Below are 7,609 nucleotides of genomic sequence, written 5' to 3' on the forward strand. Positions count from 1 at the left end.
TGTTATACGCCTTCTGCGCAGACAAAGGTGGGATTTTTGCTTGTGGCTTTGCAAATCTCTGCAGTAATAGGAGGGCATTAATTCTCCTTGTTTCCCTATGCCTGAAAATAAAATATCTTCTTCGTAATGCAACGGATGCTGATGTTTTTTCTATTCTAATGAGAGCCCCCACTTAAACCTTTCTAATATTTTCGCGGGAGTTTGGCAATGGTGCTTATTTAAAACGCTTCGATATTGTCGGTTGTGTTCAATCATAAGGTTCTTAAATGAATGTACCTGACAAGAGGCATTGACAATATATATATATATCTTTGATGTCACGTGGGCCTTACCTTGTAATTACCGTAACAAGGGAGAGATACAGTAAGTTTATGCCACCATGGAAGGTATTGGTTGTTCCATGCTGTTAAGAATATGCTTTGTCTTGGGACTTTGAAGTGAGCCATGTTTTCAGCTGAAAATGCAGCAGTGCTCTTCGGCAACACAATTCCCCTGCTGTGATACTAAAGTTTAAATAAGGGGAATCTGTGGGGATATAAAAATGTAATTTAGAGTAAAAGGTGAAAACGCAAATTAGATGTTTAGACCACTAGGGAATTCGTAAGCTGAAACTTTGACAATAGCAAAACAAAAATTGATAACGTTTTTATGGTAATGAGCCAATATAGTAATACTTAGACTAGTAACATTTTCGTCACGGTATATCATGCCATATAAACATGGTGTGATCATTGGTGAGCATAAGTTACAACGCAAGGGCGCTCATATTTCCGATGGTGTTTCGCAACAAGTGCACATTTAAAGCGCTTGGAAATTTTCAGTGCTGTTATGCAACCGGTGCTCATTTAAAGCAGGGGCTCTTTCTAGGGGGTTTGATATTCACCAATGCCTAACATTTGCGCATTTAAAGCGCTTGCATACTTACAATGGTGTTATGCAGCTGGGGCCCATTTAAGGCGCTTTGATATTCGCAATGCCTACAAATAAGGTATCCTCGTGGTAGTGCACCCGGCTGACTTAAAGTGCTCTGTTATTTTTCGGTTGTGTTCTGCAACAGGTGTGCATTTAAAGCGCTTGGATAGTTTAGGTGGTGTTAAGCAACCGGTGCTCATTTAAAACCAGGGTCCATTTAAGGCGCTGTGATATTTCCAATGCCTACAAATAAGGTATCCTCGTGGTAGTGCAATCGGGGCTGACTTAAAGTTCTCTGTTATTTTTCGGTTGTTTTCAGCAACAGGGGCTCATTTAAAGCGCTCTCATAATGTCAGTTGTGTTCACTCTATATACACTGATAATTTTGTCCAGAGCGCCCGAGACTCAGCAGCGGTGCGTCCATTGGGGCGTAGGGGTGTAGCCCCACAAGCCCCATGGACGCGCTGCTGCAATAAAATAAACTGGTGTGACTGTCACTGTTTGTTTAAAAAGTTCGAGCGAGCGCCGCCGGGAATCACCCGAGTTATCCAGGAGTGGGGAGTGCAGGGGGGCTGGTCTGGACTGCTGCGCAGCTTGAGTGACAATCCACGACCACGTGACGCACTCAGCTGCAGCAGCAGACAGCCAGCCAAGGTATATAGCGCGCAAGTGATGTTTAGGGCAGAAACTTGCATGCGCATCAGTGTTCCCCCATAAGGGGGTGCTTGTTTAAACTGGCCGCAGCCCCCGGCTTCACAAAGGCGACACAGGGCGAGCATTCATGAGCCCCCCTAGGCGCCAGGATTGGCCAGTCACCGCAGGGCAATCCATTATTGGATGCCGCGCGTGACGTCAGATTCTGATCCCTAGTCTCTACCCGCCATTACCGAATGCGAGTATCCTGGCTGAAGGAATTGGGACTGGCTGAGGGAGGAAAACCATGGGGTGTATAACGGAGCTTGGGGAGGGAGAGGAGAGGTGAGTGTATTCTCTATATTTACTAGATAAGCATGCTGTGCTGCTACTCGCCAGCTTAACTCATCCTCAGTACGTCTAGTGCTCCGTGGGCCGCCTCCGGTGCTCTCTCTGGCTGCCGGCTCTGATTTGCGGACTCTGCCGGCGGTGCTCGCCCTAGTAGCTGGGATTCCTGTGGGCTGACAGGTGGCACCACCACGCCCTGTGCTCGATTATCTGGCCTCGCTCCACCTGTTGAACTAACATCCAGCCCTGCTGTCCGCGCCCCGAGCCCCGTCACCGCTGCCAGGTTGCGTGCTGCAGGTTGTTGCCCCGGAGACGAGGCCTGTGCACTCGAGGGAAAGGCCGCTGGAGACACGGGGCAACAGCTGGACTCACCTCGCCTCTGTGTGCAAGGCGGCTTCAGCCTTGGCACTCTGGGACGCCAGGGCACATGTGGCTGGTATCTGAAGACACCTCACGCTGGGTGTCGTCATAGCAGCTAATGAGTGGATTTCTGAGTTGGGTGATGTCACTTGAATCGATGTTTGCATCGGAGTGCCCCCTGTTGGTGTTGTCATGGGAAGGGATGCTTGGGGCCACAGGTCCGTTTCGCTGTGTGCCTCATGGTGCCCAGTGCTTGGACTCGGAAGTTCTTGTTGTATGTCGTCGTAGCAGCCAGTGCTCGCATGTGGGTGAACTTCTGTGTGTGTGTCATCAAGGGACGCTGTGCTTGATTCTTGGGGTGTCTCTTGTGTGTTGCCGTAGCAGCCAAAGCTTGCATCCGGGTGCCCCTCTCGTTTGGTGCCATCCCGATGCTCGTGTGTAGCACGTGGGGATCCCTCTCGATGGGTATAATCTTGGGATGTGTTGTTAGGGTTTTGGTTCCCCTCCCCAGCATCACAGGAGTTGTCAGGGTCTCCAGCATGTTCTCCATGGCATAGGGCCCCCTCTGATCCACAGATGGCCCCAGGTAGGGTCTCTTCCTGGCCTCCAGAGCATAGAGTCTTAAACAGGGTACCACTGGGCTAACTTTCTGCCCCTAACTGTTCAGGGGGCATACTCTCAAAAAAGGTTTCCTTCTTGGGGCAGTGGCCGGCATTGCCTGCTGAGGGCATGTCGCCAGAACATATTTCTTGTGTTAGGTGCGTGTCCATGCTAGCAGCGTCCGAATGAGACGTCTGCGCAGTCAACAAGGCCATTGGAGAGTCAACGGGGTGACAGGTGGCTCAGACAGGCAGGCCCTAGGGGCCACAGGCACTTGGGAGGTACTGGCAGGTGACAGTTGTCTAAGGCAGGAAGAAGGGGGCACCTGGCGCAACAAATGGGTGACAGGCGAGCAACAGGTAACTCAGGCAGGTGGCAGAGGCAGGTGGGAAGTGACTCCTATGGATAACAGGTAAGCCACTGTAATTGTGTTCTGTGCATGGAGGGAACGTTTGATTACATCTCCACGTGTCTGACGTCAACAAGTTGTAGTATAATTTTCTCTCGTTGTGTTGCTTTATGCTGAGGACGAAACTGCAAATATAAATCTGGGACTAAATGAACTTCGCATGTGTTAAGTGGGATAACCTGAAATTTCATACGCCCAGGCATTCTTTAACGACTGGCCATTGGCCACCAGTTCCCCGTCCTTCTTACTTATGGTCCTGTGTTGTGCCTGCTCATGTGAAGGACAATTTTTACTTCAATGATCAATGTCCGGATCGAGATGTGTATCCAGTGTTGTCTAGTATGTTTTGCGGAGCTATCGAAAATATCTGGTGGGCTTTGCGCAGGCACTGATCCTGTGCCATGTGAGGGCATATGAGGGTTTGATTGAATTGACATCTGGGCACCTGCCTCCAGTTGTTGCTTCTATTTCCTAGGTGAAGATTACACCACTCCGATGTAGCAACTGTTTGTTTTGGGGCAAAATTAGGACAAGCCAGAGTTGCTCCTTAGACACGCCTTTACATTTTTATCCTAAATCGGAGGCAATATTCCTAATACAGTAGCTATGTTTCCACGATCAGAAAATGCAGTTTTGCCCGATTCAGGACTTTTCTCAGGAATGTATGGAATAAGACGTTGGCGATCATGTTTATCATTAGTTGTCTGTATTGATGTGCAGAGGAGTGTATACCAGTGTTGAGGTGATGTTAATCTCTGCCTTATTTCCATGCTCCACGACATTTTAAGTAGGTGGGTTTATCATATGGACTTTTAAATAAGACTTTTTTGCTCGGTTAAAACTGAACTCTCTGCACTGTAGGGTTTGCAGGCCCAGGTGCTCCTGTGCTAAAACATGCTTCAGCATTTGCTTTTTTACCCTTGATACAGCATAGCAAGGTGTGTGAAGGAGTTAAATACTCTGAGTGGGGATGTAGTACTTTTTACAACCCTCCTGATTTGCTGCACAGAGGCCCATCCTGACCCCTTTGTAATTGTGACCTTAAAAGCTTTGCCGTTCAAGCTATTTTAGTATAACTGAGTAAGATTTATCACAAGAGCTTCTTGTGTTGCACTGCTGCAATATATATGCGGAATGACACCCCGTCTGGTGCTGGCACGTGGCGGCTGGAGGGCCACACTACACCCCGACTGCTACTGTCACATGTACTGCAGCGGCTGAAGGGCCACACTACACCCTGACACCCCCTCAGATGCTGGCACGTGTACTGCAGCAGCTGACGGGCCACACTACACTTCGTCAGCCCTTTAATGCAGCAAGCTGTACTGAAGCGGTTGTAAAGGTCATCCCACTATCCATGGCGGCCCCCTGCAGGAATGGCATGTGTACTGACACCTGCATTAATATGGCTGCAATGACCAGACCCTTCTCTACCCCTCTCCCCCTCCCCACTTGCCCTGCATTCAGTTTTTTTTTTTTTCAGATTAGGGGCTGGTATTTGGATGTGACTAAGGCATGCCTCCTTGCCGAGTTTAGTCATAGCTAGAAAGTAGTCCAAAGTCACACACAACATTTTTAGTCACTTTATATTTTTTGGGGTCAATACAATTTCTCTGCTAGGACATTAATGTCTGGAGAAATAATACCTGCAATTAGCAGAATACAAAGTTATGTTCGGTGTGCACTAGATGGCATTGAACCAGTTGGCAGGTATGAGAGTGTGGGATGAAAATACAATCCTAAAATAGGGGTAAACTGTCTTTACCAACAATGGTGCAAGCTGTGTTCAGGGCATCTGCCCCTCGTCTCCTTAGGTGGCTGGAACAGTTATGTAAGACTTGCTGAGTGACCTAGCACCTCTTACCTGGAAGGAATTACATTCTGTAAATATTGGAGGCAAACGGGGGAAAAAAGTTGTAGAGCGTACAGGCGATTCACATATTTGTGGTGAGCAGTCTGACATGGCCGCCTATAATGTTTCACCATGCCTACCCTGTTCCCTTTATTTCTTTCTTCTACTGTCATTCATTCTTTGATACTCACTCAATCTATCAAGTGGATTTTCCTTGCTCTCGTGGATGAGTTATATCAGTGTTTTGATGTCAGTAGTGTCAGGGCTCTCACGTCATTGGATCTCTTGGCAGCATTGGACAAAATTGAACATGCCGTCTTGGTCAACTTTTTGGCAACTTTGGTGGTAGGGAGAACATTTTTCCATTGGTTTAGTTGTTTTTTGACTAATTACGCAATGAGGTAGTGCTTCTCCCTTTCTTTTCACACTCAATTTACCTTTTCTTTCAAAGGTCCTCATATCGCCTCCTTAAGCACTGCTATATTCAATGCTAGTGTCAGCTGTTTTTCCTGCTTTACTATTAACTGATAAATCACTTTTGTCTCTGCTTCATTATATCTGTGGTTGACACCCAGATTTTCTTTCGTATTGATGGGGTGGTTTGACAGTCCCCTGCCCCAGTAAAGTTACCTGCCAGCCATCCATTCCTGGATGCAGGCAAACTATCTCTAGATCAATGACTGTTAAACGGCAATCCAAATCTGTAAGGCTCAATCACAAGTTTGGACAACCACCTGGTCCAATATATTAGGTTGACGTCCTCTGGGTATTCAACTGATTATAGGTTTTTGATTTCAGCACAAGTCCAGGTCATTTCAAAAGTCTTTTGTGTATCAATTTCTCTCAAGAAAATGCTCCCATTGCTAACTTATTCGGAGCGTTGTATTTTGATGGTATTGTTACTAGCCCATTGTTTAGATTTTTGCAACAGTTTTTTTGTCTTGTCCTACCTAGTACCTGATTGTTCAGTCGTGACAGCGTCAAAATGCATTTGCCCAACTTGCTCTCATTATCAATCCTCATCAGCACTTTTCTTCCGAGGTCTAGACAGCTGCGGCCTGTGCAGGTAAGAGCAATGGCTTTTATTTTTTTTATAATTAATACGTTAATGAAAGTTATTGTAATTTATAATGGCTATAGATTAAACTTTTGTAAATAACTTTTGTGAAGATTATGTTCAGTGTATTTTATTGTGACGAAAATCCAAGAACAGAAGTGAAATATCAACATCTTTTGGTGACATTTGTAATATAGCTTGAAACATTGAGAGAACATATTTGAACCAGTTGTTGTTGAATGGTTGCACAGATTGATGCTGTGGTGGTACTTGAGTCTTGGTTACCTGGTAGCGCCTTAGTTTGCAGCTCTGCAGCGTTACCCAGACCAGGAGTAAACGCCCCAGCAACCAAGCCAGGAGTAAACGCCCCAGCTCATCTGCTGCAGCTTTGGCAGACTTGTCAGACCGCATGCAATTTATGTGTAAATAATTAAGGGAGAGGTGCTTTGGTGGAGCCCCTTCACTCGTTTTTTGGTCCAGTCTACAAATACAATACATAAATACAGATGTCTAAGTATGCTTTCACCAAATTAGCTTATTTTCACAAGGTTTAAAACACCTGAGCCCTGTAAATGGTTTGAAATAAAGGAGATAAAAGAAGTCAATTTGTTTGTTGTGTTTTGCTCGGCCCATCACTAAATATGTTTTCCATGCTCTCTGCTCCCTTAATTATCACACTGAATGAGTTGCTATTTTCATCATGTGGCTGAACCTGTAATCTGTGTGTAGCAAAGGGGTGCTATGCTGTTGGAAACCTTGCTGAAGCTGATAAGCTGGAGGGTACTTTTAATGCCAATATCGGAGTCTGTAATAGGACGGAATGTATGAAGCTCTGTGGTTATACTGAATAAGCAGCTACCTATGTTATGCCATCTATTAATGTAATAACTGCACTTTCACAATTGCTTTATTAACGTTCCTGCTTTCTCAAATGTGCTTGAAAAAGCACGATTTTTCCTCTTTTTTTTCAAAATTTTCTTGGGGGGGGTTATCCCCCCAAACCCCCATTTTGGGGTTCCGGCTCGCTCGCTATGCTCGCTCGCTACGGTGCTGTATGTAAATCACTTTGCGCCCCACCACTTTAAAATGTCACCCACCGCCCCTGCAATGGGGGGGGCGTGTCTTGCCACCAACCGAGATGGCCGCTTAGCTCTGGGGCTCTGAGCCTCTGAGCCGCCTTTAACCCCTAAATATCTGCTAAAGTATCCTCAACCGAGTGCACTGTGGAGCCCTAGATAGCCGCTGTCCTGGGGACTCTTCTGATTGTTTCCCGGAGTGCTGGGAGCCGTAGATCCGGAATTGCATTGCGGAAATCCTGGACCGGGGCCGCAAAGTCACACCCGGCTGATCAGACATCAGGAGCGGAATTAGGCGAGGAACAGGGCAGCCCAGAGAACTCAAGTGCGGTGAGACCTGCAGCTCCGGCATAGATTTCTCC

General features: G+C 46.7%; 1 pseudogene; it reads right to left on the minus strand.

Moving 5' to 3' along the window:
* Positions 1-1,945: 1,945 nt before the first annotated feature.
* Positions 1,946-3,068, minus strand: LOC147727479 (uncharacterized; annotated as a pseudogene).
* Positions 3,069-7,609: the final 4,541 nt, after the last annotated feature.

The sequence above is a fragment of the Lissotriton vulgaris genome, chromosome 3_1 (assembly GCF_964263255.1).
Source record: "Lissotriton vulgaris chromosome 3_1, aLisVul1.2, whole genome shotgun sequence".
Taxonomy (NCBI): Eukaryota; Metazoa; Chordata; class Amphibia; order Caudata; family Salamandridae; genus Lissotriton; species Lissotriton vulgaris.